Source organism: Sturnus vulgaris, chromosome 1 (genome assembly GCF_052056855.1).
Source record: "Sturnus vulgaris isolate bStuVul1 chromosome 1, bStuVul1.hap1, whole genome shotgun sequence".
In the NCBI taxonomy this organism is placed as follows: domain Eukaryota; kingdom Metazoa; phylum Chordata; class Aves; order Passeriformes; family Sturnidae; genus Sturnus; species Sturnus vulgaris.
In genome coordinates this window covers 122,157,107-122,174,166 of record NC_142243.1, presented here as the reverse complement: position 1 = coordinate 122,174,166, position 17,060 = coordinate 122,157,107, and the positions used below count along the sequence as shown (strand labels likewise).

The following is a 17,060-nucleotide window of genomic DNA, read 5'->3' as shown; positions in this document are numbered from 1 at the left end:
TGGCCTGCTGCCACCCCACATTCTGCCTGTCTTGGGGGTGAGCAAGCACCCCATCACCCAGCCCAGGAGTAGGCAGACCTCTACAGTGGCAGCTGCCTAAAGCAGATGGGAGCTGCCCATCTTTCCCTGGGCAGGGATCAACACCCACCCCCACCCCGCTGCCTCCAGTAGCTCCCCACAATCCTGAGGCTGGTGAGACTCACCTGGAGGCTTCCCACAACAGCCCAGCTGCTGGAAGAAGACAGAGCTGGTGGGTACCTGAGCAATACAACGGCCTAACAAAAATGAGATTGCCATCTCCAATTCTGCTCACCCAAATGCGAGACTTAGGGCAAAATGATGATGTATCCTTCCCCTCTCCCCATACCGCTAGTTCTGCTTCTTGTTCTGGCTGAAAAGATTTGAAATTTTAGCCAAGCATCCCTCAGGGAGGCTAGGAGAGGTCCTCCATCAATCTCACCTTTTGTCTGTGCCCATTTACCCTGCAGTGAACAGTCCCTCAGGAACGGGTGGCAAGCACCGGCATTCCCACCTACAAGACAGCTTGTTGCAGGGACTCAGATTTCACTTACATTGGCAACAACTTACTGAGCCGACAAGCCAGCTTTAAGATGAAGCCCTCCTACCTATACAAGTGCAAACTGCAAATTATATTTTGCATTTCATGATTTTATTGTGATCGATATGCATTCCATGATAAATACCGAGACTACCCTTGTGTGTGACTCAATTTATGCAGCCAAAGAGAGCCTTGCAACAGAGACAAGTGCTTTCAAAAACAGTTGCCTTTTGAGACTGACATTTTTTCCACTCAACACATATATATATATATATATATATATTTGTCTTTGTGTACCTCATATGTGATGACAGGCCATATGCGGTCAGTATTTGGAGACCTTCTAAAAACAGTCTGGGGGTTGGTTTCAGATCTCCAGGAAAACAAAGACCAGCACAGGAGAGAATGACATCTTTAGAAAGTTTCTTTTGCACATATGAAATCACAGCAGAAGAGGAAAGCTCAAAGCATTTCCAAGGGTGAGTCACTGGGAGCGCATCAAATGTATGGGACATGAGATTTCAGGAACAAGCTACAAAGACCAGACAGAGGGAGGATGTCTGCCCTTTCCTTTTTAATAGAGGATGGACACTGCCCTGAGTTGAACTGTGCTCAAAAGCAGCCTTCTCTGGGCTTATCCACGCTCAAGGACATTCCACAGTTTGCAGAAAACTGGGAGAAACATGGGATAAAAGGGCATATGAATTAGATAATAACTTCTGTTCCAAATTAATCAGTGATACCAACATAAGTTATAGCAGACAAATCTCAGAGATTTGGAGAGTCTGTGGACAAACTGCATCAAAGACTCATCCCTGCATGCTGTGGTTCTGCCATCATCGTGATACCAAGACATAAGGTCACTGCCCCACCTGTCTGCCTGGGAGAAAGAAGATCCTTTGGCTTCCTTCTGCCCTCCAGCAGTACCAGCAAGCCAGCATGAACCTGCCACCCAACATTAGGGGACACAGGGAAACAAAACCCTCCTGAAAGTCCTGGTTTCCTCAGAGTCCTCAAGGTCAGGATGAGAAACGGTGGTCAGGCCATACCCTTCAGACAGGTGGGGTGACCCTGCGAGGTGATTAACATAAGGCATTTATCATAACCTTGCAGTTAATTGTATTGTCTAAAGTCTCAAAATCAGTGAGCCTGGGAAGACTGGATGTAGGATAACAAACATGAGATGAACAGTTCAGCATCTGTCCAAGCCACATGCAGCTTTACAAACCTGGAGATTTCCAAACCATTATCCCCTCCACACATCACTGCTAGAAAGAGATCCATATTTCACAGCCAAGGCATAAAAGTATGTCCAAAGGACTGGAGGAAGTATTGCATGTGGGAAAGGAATAGCACTGCACTATTGTCTATCTAAAAATAGGTTCTTTCCAGGGCTAGGGACAAATTTCATAGATAACAGGAACAAGCTTGCTTTTCTACACCCCCAAACATACCCTGCAGTGAAAATGAGACATGAAGGAAGAAAGGATATAAGTAAAACAAAAGCAGTTAGAAAAAGAGGAGAGCACACCAGTTAGAAAAGTGGGAAAATCCCACTTCCTTTTGAAAAGTAAGCAAACAAGTACTTTACTATTTTAACATAATCCTCTGCTTTTCAAATGCACCCCTGACCCTTTCCCCTCTATTTTGCATCCCACAGCATCCCATGAGAGCCTGCTTGTAAATCATGGCTTGATGTCTCCCCTGCTAGCAGAAAGGTAGGAATGGTGAATCCTCCCCAGATACCTACATTTTGTGGAATAACAGGGATGTTTGATTCTGGAGTGCAGGAGTTGGTGCTGTGGCAGTGGGGAGGAACAGAGGTGGCACAGAAGGTGCAGTGCTAGGAGGCCTGCTAAGCATACCAGAATTTAAGGAAAAGGGTACTGAAGAGCTTTAACAACAGGAATTTTGACTGGGTGACAGATTTATTTTCTGCTCTGGATTTAACAGGCCATAGCACTCCAAACCCCACTGCTGCAGCCCCAGCTCTGTCAATAGGAAAGAAGAGTGATTTTCAGTAGAGAGGGACTTGTGTTTCACAGCACAGATCCAGCTCAGGCTTCCCAGCTGGCATCAGCTCATCACTTCACAGGGATACAGCCCTGTCCCAGTGTCAGGTTTCTCCCTAGCCTTGGTCTGCTTGACATAAACCACTCTTGATGCTATTTCAGTATGCTTTCCATTGCTCAGCTGGCAGAGCAGAGGACTGCAGATTTTTTTTTTCCGGGACAATGCACAGGTCCATAGTTCAAAAGAGAGACTGATTTTAAGTTTGTACTCAGCCAAACTTTACACCACTTCAGAGACCTGCTGAGACTCCGTCCCAGCTCCCCAGGATGGTCTAGGTTATGTTCTCATCCAACTCCATCTTGAGTGTCATTCTTTCAGGATAGAATAGAGATTCAGTGCTTGAAGATAAAGGGTCAAATATTTCCATATTACAGCTAAAGAAAAATACTGTGTATGGGGGCAGGAAGGTTTTCACACAGTAAGTAGCTACCAGAACCAAGGAAGTATCTCTTTATCAAGTGGCTGGTGTGAGAGGTAAAAAATGTTCTTAGGGTTTGTGTTGCTTTTTTGGGTTTTTTTTCCCAATTCTTCTGTTTTCTTTTTATTTCCTTTTGCTATATGCTGTGCAAATGCTTTCAAGGCCTATAGCAAAACCAGCATGATTCTTCATTCCTGAGTACCAATGCCTTTTTTTCCCTTTTGAAAGTCAGATAAGAAGAGAAAGTTTCCCTTTTGGCCATTTTCCAGTCAGGTTCTTTCACCCACTCTTTCACATGAGATTTTTGTGAGCATAGGGGAGCACAGCACTTGAGAGAGATGCAGGCATTTTCAAGGAAAACACTGGAAAAACCTTCAAGCCAGGCACTTTTAGCTATGATCAGGAATGCCATCCACTGTGACATTGTGTTCATTGTACCAAGCAGCAGTTTATTGCATTAATGTCCTTTTGAATTATCACTTCAGGAAGCATTTCAAGCACGTCGGCCCATGTCCACACACGTGGTGTTGCATCACCCCCTCTGCACACCAGGCTGCTCCCTAGGAGTCAGCCCTTCTGATTCTGGCAGAGTTTAGGGAATGCAAGGGAAGAAAGGGTGCACAGCAAGTCCTTTCACCATGGAATAACTCAAATTTTGTGTGTCTCCTAAAAGGCCTTGACCTTGCCACGGAGGGGACAGCTTTGCAGTAAGATTTGTATTGTGCCTGTTCTGCCTGAGGATGCACATCTCTCACTACACAGTTCTACCCTCTGCAGTCAGAATTGGGCAATATGAACCAGTAGTTCATGGCAATAGACAGCACCATAATAGTCTGATATGATGATGTAGGTTGAAGACAAAGAGTTGGAGCTGGCTGTCTTCCTCTCCTTCCAAAATTCTCTCCCTGATGCAGTCAACAGAGCTGGTCATCAGCCTGGAGGGTGACCCCCTCCCTGTGACCCCAGCCATCAGCACTAAGGGAGGCTGCTCCAGCATTGGATGTAAGGGAAGGTGTGCTGCTGTGAGCTGAACGTGCTCCTTTGTCCCACCACTGTGGTCAAGAAGCTGGGAAAAGAGGGCACCACTGACCCCACATCCCCTGTCACTGCCACCCTTTGGATCAGGAGAAGAAAACTGGGGGAGAGAGCAGGCATATGCAGGGCACAGGGAGGGCTGGGATGTGGTGGCAAAACAGAGCATAGGATCAGTGCCAGAGCTGCTGTGCATTTCCATTGTTACAGTATTTAGAGCTGCACTGCTAATGGAGCCTGCAAACAAGGAGGGCTTCTGATGGATCTGCTTATTGCAAGTTTTGATTCCTCATGTCGCTTGTGTTGCTCTTTTTATACTGCTGTGGGGGCAGCTCCCTTCATCTCTATCTTGTTATAGGGGTGCAGACTATCTTACTTCGGATAATCCTCGGGTGAGAGGTGACAAGCTGGAGAGGTACAGGGCCTTGTGCTGATGCTTCTGTTAATTCCAACGCCTGTAATGCAAACATGAGAGGAGTGATAATAGATTTATGTAAGAGTAGACTACAAATCACATCTCTTCCAGTTACCCACGTAGTATGGCCTTGGTGCTATTTCCATCCCTAATCAGTGCTATGAAGCACTTCACAGCAAGCCAAGAGCTTTGCAGCAGCATTGTTTTGTGTAGAAATTTGTATTCAAGGAGCCTTTTAGGCCTTGGTTCCCCATATCCCACAGTGATGCATCTGCTACTTGCCATCATACTGCTGGGTCTGGGGCTGCTGTGAGATCCTGCTGGGAGTTTCTCTCAGGACTGCATCTCTCATCTTTTGATAGCTCAGCTCCCAGGGTAGAGGGCTGCAGTGCTTTCAGAGTAATCCTTAGTCACTGATTCTAATTACAGCTCAGAGGAGAGGGGATTTTGGCAGAGGGAGAAAGGTTTCTACTCTCACTAAACTTCTTATTGGACCCTTGACAGACATATTGAGGAACCTCAGCAGTCACACCCAGAGCCTTCGTCCCATTCCACACCAGTGTCCACAGCTGCTTTTGCCAGCAGAGGATGCCTCTGCCATCCCTGACCTTCATCAAAGGTACTCACCAGGGACCTCATTCCTGCAGCCAAAATAGGGCAGGCATGGCTATCACTAACCTTTAGCATTCCAGAGAGCATGGCAAGGAGCTTGACATGAGCTAGGTGGCCAAAGGGGCCAGTTCACTGTCATTTTCAGCTAGCAATATCAGTAGGCAATCAGCAACACTGAAATCCCACTTAATCCAGAAGAGATGAAGTAAAAATGGAAATAAAATAATTCATCCATGACAAATCCGTTAATATCCACCCAAAATAGATTATATTTATGGAATACTTGAAAAAAGATACAGGCTCCTATCCTTGCTGATCTAAATTGGCAAGACCTCTTACCCATCACCAAGTATTCAGGTGATATTCCTGAGAAGGGGTGATGCTTCCTTAGAAGCCTCCTCTGCATGTAATATCTCAGGTTGCATTCACTGGGATACTCCTGATATGTCAGGTCTCATAGCTAGTTCCTTGGGCTCCTGGAATGTGTCCAGACAGGATGCTCATTCCCAGAACTGAAGTCATCCATCGTTCCCTTTCAGGGAAGTATGTCTCTTTAATAAGCCAGGTGTCATCCAGTCAGGCAGGAAGAAGATGCCAACTTCTCTTATCCTTTCTCTGGTGATTTGTTAATATGTTCCCATGTGAAATATTCTTTACACCTGACCTCACAAGGTACATGGAGATGGAAATTGAAAAATAGAGCTTCTCAAGGAGCCAATGGAGAGATCAGGAAGCTCCACCTTTCTTCATCTTGGTGTTCTAATTTTTAGCCTTTCTTTCAGTTTACAGCTTTCTTAGGGAAGCATGTCCAGCATGTGGGAGGCAGGAGAGCCTCTTGTCTCTGACCCAAGTCTGGTGTTGTCCCCCACTCCTCCCTCCACCCCTAATGCTGTAGGAGCCATGCAGGAGGGCAGAAAGGTGCTGAACCATTTCCTTCCAGTTTAGGGAGGAAACCGTGCTGCCAGCTGGCTAATGGGTATCATCTCTGTGTCGTCCCTGTGTGAGACCACTTTGGCAGGAGAATGTTTGCTGCGGGAAGTGAAAGATGCAAAGGGAAAAAGACACAGGAGGATAAGGAAGGAGACTGTGTGTGCATGTGCAGCAGTAAGTCTCGGGATGTCATCTGCATTGAACAAGTACTTTAAAAGTGATTTCTCAAGCCCAGCATAATGCCTTCACCTCCCCTGCTACTTCACAGCACCACAGCAATCTGCTTCTCCTGCTTCCCACATCAACCTTCATCTCCTTTATCCTCTTCCATGAAGGGGTGAACTGTCTGGCCCTCACCCTGAAAAGACAAGTCCCACAAACCAGGGAGCAGCTTCTGCTTGAGCAGGCAGGGACTGCTCCCCTTGCTTCTATTCCCAGCGCTAGCTTGAAGCAACACATCCCCTCCAAACCAAGGCTAAGTTCACACACTTTGCTATGCCCACCAGAATAATGATAGCAGGCAGGGCAAAGAAAAGATGTTTACATTATTACAGAAGAAAAAAAAAATAAAAGAGAGAAAAAGAAAATGGTGGTATTGAGACATCAAGCCAGTGCCTTTCCCATGACAGCACTCAGACTTAGCACTGGAGCCAAGGTATTGTTAGCTGGCCAGGTAATGCTAAAGGAATGAAATCATTCTTATTTTTGCCAAGAAGAAAGGTCGTCCTGTCTCTTGAATAGGGAAGAAATAGGAAGAGCTCTATACCAAATTAGTGAAATTCACAGGATTGGGAGAATTTGGGGTTCTAGAAGAAATTTTCTTAGATCATGAGAAGTGTTTTGTTCCCCCACAAGGAAAAGCTTCTTGGTCAACATGGCCTGAGGCATAAGGTGTGGACGAAGGTAGGCTGTCTGCTCCTTACTGTATCAGGAGGGCCTGCAGCAAAATGCCTGGATATGAGGGAATAGCCGTGCTGATTTAATCTTCAAAGCCGGTAACTGAAGCCTGGTTTTCTCTCATTTCCTCGCCTACTTCTTTTATAAGTTTATCTGTCTTGGCAACGGTGAGTATATGTTTTTATTTTCTTTTTGTCTTAACCTGTCTTGCATTAAGTATGATTTCAGTGTAATTGGATACTAATGACTTGTTCCTTGCCAAAGGATGTGGTAAATCTCCACGTAGAGCTTGGGGCACCTTACCAGCACCCTGGGTTGCCAGCTTGTTCTCCATGATACCCTCAGCATTGTGTGCAAATATCCAAAGCAATGTCCCTTCCTTCAGCTGCAGCCCCCCATGCTCTCCCTCAGACAATAGTCAGGCAAGGAAAAGTGTCTTCTAGAGATGTATTACCCCTTCTCATTTCTAGCTCTTACATGTATTCACTCCCTTATTGGTCCACCAGCCTGAATTGCCAGCTCTGGCTCCAGCTTTCTCCAGACATTTGAATTGTTTGCTACTTGACCAAGGCTTTGTCTCAAACCATTAGTCTTGGTTGCAGCCCTCTCTGTGGTTCAAGCAGGGCCCATCTCACTGGGTCCTGCTTTCTGAATTGCCAGACACCATGATGCAGCTGTTTTGGAATGCAGAACATGCTGCATTAAAGCAAAACAGAGCAGCCTTGCTTGCTCAGAGAAATTCTATTGGAACTACACAGAAATCTGAGAGACTGTCCTGCTCTAACACCATTCTTCATCCCATCACTGCAGGAGGGGTAGCATTCTTGGGATCTCTGAGCTCATACATGGAAGCCCTCTATCCTGCCTGGCCTAGGCATGCAGTGGATCATCCCATTGGCTGCCAACTGGAGGAATAGGTGCAAGTCTAAGATGCCCAAGTACAAAAAGCACCACCTCCATCCCTGCAAACTCTTGTTTGCAATTACACCCTTCCTGTTGTTGTACACCCACCACCCATTTGGACATGCTCAGCCACTTTCACTCACTTTGTGGTTTTTCTGGTTAATTCAGGGAAAAAAAAAAACATTTGCAAGAGAAAAGCTATTTGCAAGTCTTTGCTTATGAAGGATCTGCTCCTCCCAGTTTATCCCCTTGCACCAGCCTGAGGCAGTCAGGAAGAATTTGGCCTCATCTTCACTACCCACCTTATTTGGACCTGCACAAAGTAAAGTGAGCAAGGACAAAAATGAAGAGAGATTGGAAATAACAGGTATAAAGTGAGCTGTCTGTGGACACAGACAGTGGCTCTACCTCTCACCTACTGAACACATTCCCCACTTCTCACTTCCTTGCTCCCATTCCATGCCTTTTTCTTCATTACCTCAGCACAACACTCCTGTAGGCTGCAATTTTGCAAGCACCTGCAAGAGGCTGAGCTGCCCTGGCCAGCAGGATAGGGCAGCCTGGGCCCCTCACCTACCTTGGTGCTGGCCCTGACTGCAAGGTCTGGTCCCCTCATTAGCATCATCTGAGATCATTCACTTCACTGACCGTTGGAAAATTACCCATCCCACCCTGTTGGATTATCAAGCTGACTCAGGTGCCTGGAGTACCCACAGACAACTATAGCTAGGACAAGGCAAACTCTGTACTTGAGAGCAGTGGAGAAGAGGGGAGGAGAAGTGGGACCTCTTTACTTTGGAGTAAAGATCTGCCAAACTGGCTCATCCGCCTTTCAAACTTCATCCTCGGCTTCTTTATTATTATCCAGAACATAATACCTTCAGTATGCCACAATAGTCCATGACTTGAAGGAGCACTCAAGCAAGTCAAGCCAAAAGCCATCATTTATCACAGTAGTCAGGCAAAATCATTGCTGCCAGGAAGGAACAGTAGCAGTTCAAATAGAGTTGTGCTAATGAACATCTGACTCCAACAGCTCCCAGCATTTTCCATGGCAGCAGGTTGCATGAATCCCATCCTGCTTCTAAGGGATGGAAAAAAGCACCATTCACGTTCTTTCCCAAGCTCCCTAATGTACAACACTGGTTAACTGAAATGAATGAAACTGAAATGAAACTAGGGCTGAATATGCAGAGTTTTTTTCCAGTATCCTGGCTCTCTCTGGTACAGACCTGTTTATAAAAGCCTGAATGGACAACAGTCATGCCAGAACTCATCAAACAAAGGCTACCATGGGAAAGAAGCTTGCAGCTCACTGACATCAAGTTATTATCAGTGACGGATCAACAGATTTGACTGCCACAAGGTAAGCAAAGGGCTCAGAATAGCAGGGAGCAAATGTCAGCAAGAGGTCCTGAATCTGAATCCAAAATGTCACAAATCCCTGTTTCTTCTTGGAAAAGCAAAATCTATTTTGCATCTGATTGATGAGTAAAAACTGGAAAACAAGTTCTGTGACCTCATGGCCTCTGTGGAGCATATCAAGTGACCAAGACCACAGTTGCTGAGACATAGTCGCCTTTGTGAAGCACCAATGTGATTCTCTGTATGAATTCAGAGGCAAAGCCTGTTTGGACACTTCAAAGGGCATCGTATTTGGCAGCTGAGCTGCAGGAAAAAATTACGGGGTAGAGACCAAGAGTAATTCAGAGGTCGGGCCGACGTGAGCCAGGCGTGTTGTAACGGGAGAGGTATCGGTGTGACAGTGGCCTGGAAGATGAGGTGCTGATGCTGTCTGACTGCCTTCAGAGACGTCCTTATCTCTCGGAGCAGATCAGCTGTGTGTCCGTTCCAGCCCCGCAGGCCCTGTCTGTCTGGTCTGGGGTCCTTCCCGAGTGTAGAATGAAGGCTGCAAGTCTCGTCTGCTACAGAACCATGGAAGCAGCAGATCCCGCCTCCTTCTCCCACCAGCTGGGATTCCTCCTCCAGACACCAGGGACAGGCTCTGGTAGCCCAAATGGCTGCTAGGGGCAGGGGCACAGCAGGGTTTATGAGTGAATTTTATGACATCTGCCGGAATTTGGGAACTGGATGATGTTTTTCCTGTTTTCCTTTCAGCATAGATATGGCAGCAGGTGACACAATGGGACTTATTCTCAGTTTGCACTTGCAAAGCTCTTCATCACGGTGAAGCAATATCAGACATGGAACTTGGACACAGATATTGGGATTTCCACTGTGCAACCTCTGCATTTTGGCGGTGCTGAGCATCAAAGAGGATATTCCTGGGTCCCTATGTGAAGGTACAGCACCACCCTCCTGTAGCCCCCGGAACAGCTGGGGGCCAGTGGCGCAATGGATAACGCGTCTGACTACGGATCAGAAGATTGTAGGTTCGACTCCTACCTGGCTCGGTCTTTTCAGTTTTATACTCCTCGCCTTCCTAACCCTGGTTTTCACAGAGGTTCCCACCCACCCCCCATGCGTAGGTGGAGGGAAAACTGGGAAGCTTGGGTAATTACAAAAAAAACCAAACCACAAACCCCAAACCAAAAACAGTGAAGCGGTTCATGAGCTGGAGATGTCAATTTGTTTTCCTTTATGTTGATACTCACACATCCTGCTCAGCATCCTTGGGAATTTTCAATTGGGTCAACTCCACCTCCCAACAATCTTTTAAAAAAGATTTTATTACATGAATCTTTCCCAACCCCACTGGGAACTTCCAATATTCAAGCCTATTCCCAACAGCTTCCAGTCTTCCACTGTCACGTTTCAGCTTGGCTGACTCTGGAGGATGCTCATTTATTCAACTCCTCCTGCTGAACCAGGGCAGGGGAATGTCCTGAGGAGATAAAAATCATGCCTTAAGTGCTCAGGATGAGAGAGCTGCTGATAGCTGCTCATAGGGGTGACCATGAAACCCCTCACTTAGGTGAGGTGAAGAGTAGGTACAAAAAGAAGCATGTGTTTACAATATTCAAAATAGATACACTGACAAAGAGTACCTCAGTAAAGGAATAATACAGTTTCACGTACTAACAAAATCAGGAAAGTGGTCTCTTGTTTCCAGTGGTTTCCCACCTTTGTGATCAGCAGAATATCTTGTCTATGCATGTGCCACATATCTCACACTGCATCCGTCACATCCAGCTGTGCAGGAACACTTTCACCATCTCTCCTTTGAAATCCTTCAGGCAGACTGAAACCTTTTACCCTCATACTCCCATGAGATTTATTCTGTTTTCCTTTTCTCCAGCAAAAGGGACAGCTTTTGTTTGAAATACAAACAAACCATTTCTTACTGACAGGACCTGAAAATTTCCTTTCTGTTGCAGCAGATGTCCCCCCTGTACCCATCAGGCTATTTAAAAACCCCTCATCCCTTATTTGCCTGAAGTGCCGTACTCTGATAATCAAGCTAGTGCATCAGAGTGAAATGTTGTATGATTGGGGTTTTTATAATCTCTGGCACATTTCATTATTATGTGATACAAGTGATTGAATAGACTGTACAGACAGAGCTCATTCTTGGCCCTTGCTGAAGACCAGATACAAAAATAATTATGCACTTGCAGGTGACTGTCACTAATAACTGGCACGCATACGAAGTATTTCATAAGTTACACTATTAAGCAAGCACTGAATAGTTTGCTACTGTAGTGAAAAAAACATTTAGTACCTTTAGATCCATGAGCATGTCCTAGAAGAATGGGAAGCTGAGCCAAACAGCCACATGAATGGAAAAGGCCGTAGGTCAAGGGGCAGATTAGTTGCTTAGCATAAAGTAAGTCCTGATACCAGGACATTTTGTGAGGGTTTCTTTTTTCTTTTTTTTTTTTTTTTGTTTGTTTGGTTTGGGGTTTTTTTGTGGGTTTTTTTTTGTGTTTTTTTTTCCTTTCATTCTCCCTGAGGTGTATTACACTCTTACACAAAAATCATGCATGTCAATTCTTTCTGAGTGGGTGGGAGAGAAAAAAATATCTTAGAGATGGAAACAGAGGGAGAAAGGAGATGATCTCTTCCCTTGAAGTAAGTCTGTGTGTGCTTTTATTTTGTAAGCTATCCTTTAGGAGAAGTGAAAAGAGGTGCCACTTAACCAATGAAAAGGAACAAAGGAGTTTAGGGACGTTTATATAGGAAGGAGTGAATCTTGGGAATAAAATAAATCTTTGGTCCTAGATAGAGTCTGTGCCCTGCTCCATAACAGGGAATGGCACAGGGATGTGCATCTGGACTGTGGATTCAGATTTGACTGCTAGTGAGTACCAAGTTGTGTGGATAACAGATAGCTAAGGAAATTGATGTCTTTCCTCAGTTTGTGCTCACTGAGATGCCTCTGCTCCTTAAAAGGCAGGTTTTCATGCTTGGGTTCCTCATGGGACAGTTCCTGAGAGGAATACACTGCACCATGCTGGAAGAGAAGGGAGAAAAGAGTGTTGTTGGTGTCTCTGTGTGTGTCCATACACATGCACAAAAACATACTGATTAATAAAGAGGTGTCTGGGGCCAGGGACGTAATGCACAAAGAGAAGCAGTGTGCAGGTCTGACTCCTGCTGAGCTTCATGAATCTATTTCCCTCCTGATAATCTTACTTGTACTATATTCCCACAGAGAGTGGGTCTTCCTTGCTCTCATATCTGAAATCTACTCCAGAGAAACACTCCCACACAGAGAGAAGACTCACTAGGGGTTCTGTTGAAGGAGAAAACTTCACTTCCATTCTCCCCCTGCTATGCAGACAGATTTGGACACTTTCAGACACGTTTACCCTCTCCAAGCCAAGAGCTGTTGCCGAGCATGTTTTTCTGCACCCCACGTAGCACCTGTAATGGAAAAGAAGACTTGAAAGAAAAAGGAAACAATAGAACACAGGAGAGAAAAAAGGAGAGTATGAGTTCTGGCTCTCTTATTAACTATGTCTTAAGCGAGCCCACGTTTGTCTGCATTAAACCCCTTCTGTGACCCCTCTCCCTCTGCTCCACATTCTGCTAGAACATGCCATGTCACCCTTTTTGGCACATCCAAAGGACCAAACATCACATCTGTTGTCTTAAGAGAAGGTGGAGGACTTTTATCCACTCCTGTCAGCCAAGGTGCTCACAGCTCTCATTTATAAGGATTATCTGGCATTACAGAAAGGCCAGTTAATACAGATTGTTTGGCATCACATAAGGCAACATAGAAAATGAGGAGAGACTGTCTAGAGCGGAACACAAAAGATCACCACGGGAAAGAGGACCTAAAAAGATTAGCTAAGACTGAAATAAAAATGCTTAATTATTTTTGGCTTCACATAGGAGAATGCCAAATATATATTATTAAATTGAGAGGGGATGTCATTAAGTCATATAAGTATCTCAGAGGTGGGTGCCATGAGGCTGGTGCCAGACTCTTTTCAGCAGTGCCCAGTGACAGGATAAAGAGCAATGGCCAAAAACTAAAGCACCAGAAATTTCAGCTCAACATGAAGAAGAACTTCCTTACATCAAGGGTGGCAGTGCACTGGAACAGGCTGTCCAAGGAGGTTATGGAATCTCCAAACCCACTGGATGCACTCCTGTGTAAACTGCTCTAGGTGACTCTACCTCTCCAGAGGTCCCGTCCAATCCTAACAATTCTGTGATTACGATAATATATTATTTATTAAATCTCATTAAATGATAATTAATTATAGTTTTATTAAACACAATTATATTATTATGAAAAACAGCAAAGCACTTCCAAAAGCATCGCTGCAACACGTATTTCAGTATTTACTGCAGGGCTGCCACCTCTTTGAGGTATTTTCTTTTTTTTTGCTTCCCCTCAGGAGATTAAAAAAAAAAAAAGTTAATTGCTTGTGTATCACCCGTGTTTGTACACGGCTTTAGGAGCGTCTTCCTGAGCAGTAGCGAAGCCGCACTCTAGTCCCAGAAAAAAAAAAAATTTGGCGTCTCCTTCGAGCCGGAATCGAACCAGCGACCTAAGGATTCCCGCGGGGCGCGGCCTCTACAGTCCTCCGCTCTACCAGCTGAGCTATCGAAGGGACACGGCCGCCGCCCCCCAGCGGCCGCACAAGGCGCCGCCCCGCCCCGCCCCGCGCGCTCCCGGCAGCCTCGGCCCGCAGGGGGGCCGGAGGCGGGAAGAAGCTGTGGGAAGCGGGGAGCGGCCGGGGTGGACGAGCTGTAGAGGCAATGGTGAAATGGCTAATGGTAAAATGGTTATCTCCTCCAACTTTAAATCCGAAGATTGCACGTTCGACTTCTACCCGAGCCTTATATATTTTAGCGCAGCCGTGTGTCACGAAGCAATGGCAAAGTCCTTCACAACAACACGCACACAATCGCTTCCAAGTGTTAGCAGCACTCATGAGCTGCCGCAGTTATTTATCATCCGCCGTGAACCACTTCTTTGGGGACATTTGAATCCACTCACTGCTGCGTCCAGTTCCACAGGCCTCAGCACAGGACAGACATGGAGCTGACAGAGCGGGTCCAGAGGAGGGACACGAAGTGATCAGAGGGTAGAAGCAACTCTCCTGTGAAGTCAGGCTGAGAGAATTTTGGTTGTTCAGTCTGGAGGTGACTCCCGGGAGACCTCAGAGCTCTTTCAGTACCTAAAGGAGTTCCAACAGAGCTGGAGAGGGACTTTTTCCATGGGCATGTAGTAACAGGACAAGGGGAATGGTTTTGAACTGAAAGAAGGGGGCTCAGACTGGATGAGTAACAAATCTTTTACAGTGGGGTTCATGAAACACTGGAAGAGGCTGCCCAGAGAGGTGGTGAATGCCCCTTCCCCGAAAACATCCAAGGTCTGGGCCTCTGAGCAACCTGATTGAGTTGTAGATATCCAGTGTCCCTGCTCATTGCAGGAAGGTTGGAAGTAGGTGACCTCTAAAGGGGCTCTTTCAACCCAAACCATTCTATGATTTGATAACTGGTTACTCTGAAGTTGTGGTGTGCTCTCAAATCTAATCATTGGGAATGCCTTCCTCTCCTTTCCTGCTTGCAAACTTTTCTTTATACACTGCATAGCCTTTATGTAAATGAAAAATGCTTGGGTTTTGTTGCAAAATCACACATTTCATGCAACTGCACAACAAGGATGTCCTTGCATTTCTGAAGACTTAAGGGATAATTAGAATGTGAACAACATTCCTAACCACAGCAGCGTTGCTTGCTGCCTTCAGAGACCTGGTTGTTTTTCTTTGATGTCATCTGTGGGAGTAGAGTGTCAGGAGAGTGTCAGGCCAATGTGGAGTACACTGCTCCTTTCCCAGGGCCAGAAGGTTTGTTCCCTGTGTAATGTAACGGTGTGTTAATCGGGTTAATTTGGGGGAAAAAAATTTGAAAAATTTAAGCCTACAGTGGTGTTTTGTTTTGGGAAATACAGCGCTACCAGGCAGACAAACGGGGTTAAATCATAGAATCGTAGAACTTTAAGGGGTTGGAAGGGACCTTACAGATCACTCGGTCCTAACCCGCCGGTCAGGGACAGGGACAGGGACACCTCCCACTGGGACATGCTTACCTTGTTCAGGCTTTATCAGACCTTGATCCCGCCTGGTCCTGAACACTGCCAGAGTTGGGACCCCCACAACATCCCAGGGAAACCTGCTGCGGTGTCTCACTAGCCTGACAGCAAAGAATTTCTTCCTAATCTCTAATCTGAATTTCCCTCTCATTTTGTACCTTTTACTCCTTGTCCTGTCACTCCAGTTCCTGACGAAGCCAGGATGATGAGATCAGATGGGAAAAAGAAGAGAAAAAAAAGAGAAAAAAAAGAAGAGGAATGTAGGAAACCAGGATGGGGAGATCAGATGGAAAACCGTGCCGCCTTCAACACACGACGGGCGGCGAGAACGGAAAAAAAAATGAATGCGAGCCAGGCAGGAGTCGAACCTACAATCTTCTGATCCGTAGTCAGACGCGTTATCCATTGCGCCACTGGCCCCGCCTGAAGAGCGGGGTTCCCCGCTATCCTCTATACCCGAGACCGAGCTCGCGGCGCGCCCCGCACAGCCCCGGGCTCCCCTCACGGCCCCGGCCCCAGCTCGCCCTCCCGGTAGGGGGCGCCCTCGGCGTTCCCGCCCCGCGACCGGCCGCAGGGCCCACCCGACTGCAGTGCGTGCTGCGCATGCGCGAGGCGAGCCGGCTGCGGCCTTGTTGCGCGGCGGCGGGGTGAGGGGCAGGTCCCTTCGATAGCTCAGCTGGTAGAGCGGAGGACTGTAGCGGTTACGCCCCACGGGAATCCTTAGGTCGCTGGTTCGATTCCGGCTCGAAGGAGACGCCAACTTTTTTTTTTCTCTCCCTCCTATGCAAAGCGCTTTTATAACAATTCCTCTTTAACCTTTTGCAGATGCGGTTGCTTTTCTCAAAGAGTTCCGACCGCACCGCAAAACGAGCCTGTGCGCTGTGCCTCGCGCTCAGGAGCGGCTGTTCCTGCGGGAGCAGGGAATGCTGTGCCCAACGCAGGACTGCCAACACCTGAATTTCTAAAGGAAAACAAGATGTGTGTTCATACTCCAACTGCCACAAAGCAAGTCAGTGCAGGAGGATACCGGCTGAGATCTCTTTGTCTCATCGCAATTAATTAGGATGTTGAAATTCTGAGGGTCATTTTTCCAAGTCTCCTCTCTTCCAAATGTCTAGACGCTGTTTTTACAGCATAAGGCTGTATCTGTGCATACTGCCACAAAAGGAATACATTTTCTTATCCAGCCGACTGAAGTGTTCAAGTCCAGGCTGGACAGGGCACATCCCTGCCCATGGCCAGCGGCTGGAACTGAGTGATGTTTAAGGTCCCTTTCTACCCACCTCAGAATTCTAAGATTAGCATGTATTGACTCTCTCCCTCAGTCGAAAATTGCGTGTCTTTACCAGTGTTTATCTATTATAGGTGTCAGCCACCACACAGCTGTCCCGTCTTACTGCCTTCCCGACCCTGAAATGGGTGAAACTGGCATGGAGGACTCAGTCCTCTTGTACGAAACTCTGCACCCATTCATCTCTCAAAGTGAAAGAAGAAACCGGATGTGATGACTGAGCTGACTTCAGTTTGTGGAGGGAAGGAAGGGGGTTATGGTCTCTGGGGTCTTTGTCCCTGGTTCATAACAGCACACTCTTTTCTCTTCTATAGGAAATGATAATATAGAAAAAGAAATCAAAAATTTTAACTGTGCTCCGTTTAGCATGCTTCTTCAATTCTTTTTAATGATTTTATTCTACAAAGAGGCAGA

General features: G+C 46.4%; 4 non-coding genes across 4 annotated transcripts; 2 read left to right on the top strand and 2 right to left on the bottom strand.

The window, feature by feature from the left end:
• Window positions 1-10,180: 10,180 nt before the first annotated feature.
• Window positions 10,181-10,253, top strand: TRNAR-ACG (transfer RNA arginine (anticodon ACG)). The gene has a single exon. It is a non-coding gene; the product is annotated as a tRNA-Arg (tRNA).
• A 3,524-nt stretch (window positions 10,254-13,777) lies between these two features.
• On the bottom strand, window positions 13,778-13,868 carry TRNAY-GUA (transfer RNA tyrosine (anticodon GUA)). The gene is given in 2 exon segments: window positions 13,778-13,813; window positions 13,832-13,868. It is a non-coding gene; the product is annotated as a tRNA-Tyr (tRNA).
• A 1,834-nt stretch (window positions 13,869-15,702) lies between these two features.
• TRNAR-ACG (transfer RNA arginine (anticodon ACG)) lies at window positions 15,703-15,775 on the bottom strand. The gene has a single exon. It is a non-coding gene; the product is annotated as a tRNA-Arg (tRNA).
• Window positions 15,776-16,016: 241 nt separating this feature from the next.
• Window positions 16,017-16,107, top strand: TRNAY-GUA (transfer RNA tyrosine (anticodon GUA)). Its single transcript is given in 2 exon segments — window positions 16,017-16,053; window positions 16,072-16,107. It is a non-coding gene; the product is annotated as a tRNA-Tyr (tRNA).
• The last annotated feature ends 953 nt before the right edge of the window (window positions 16,108-17,060 follow it).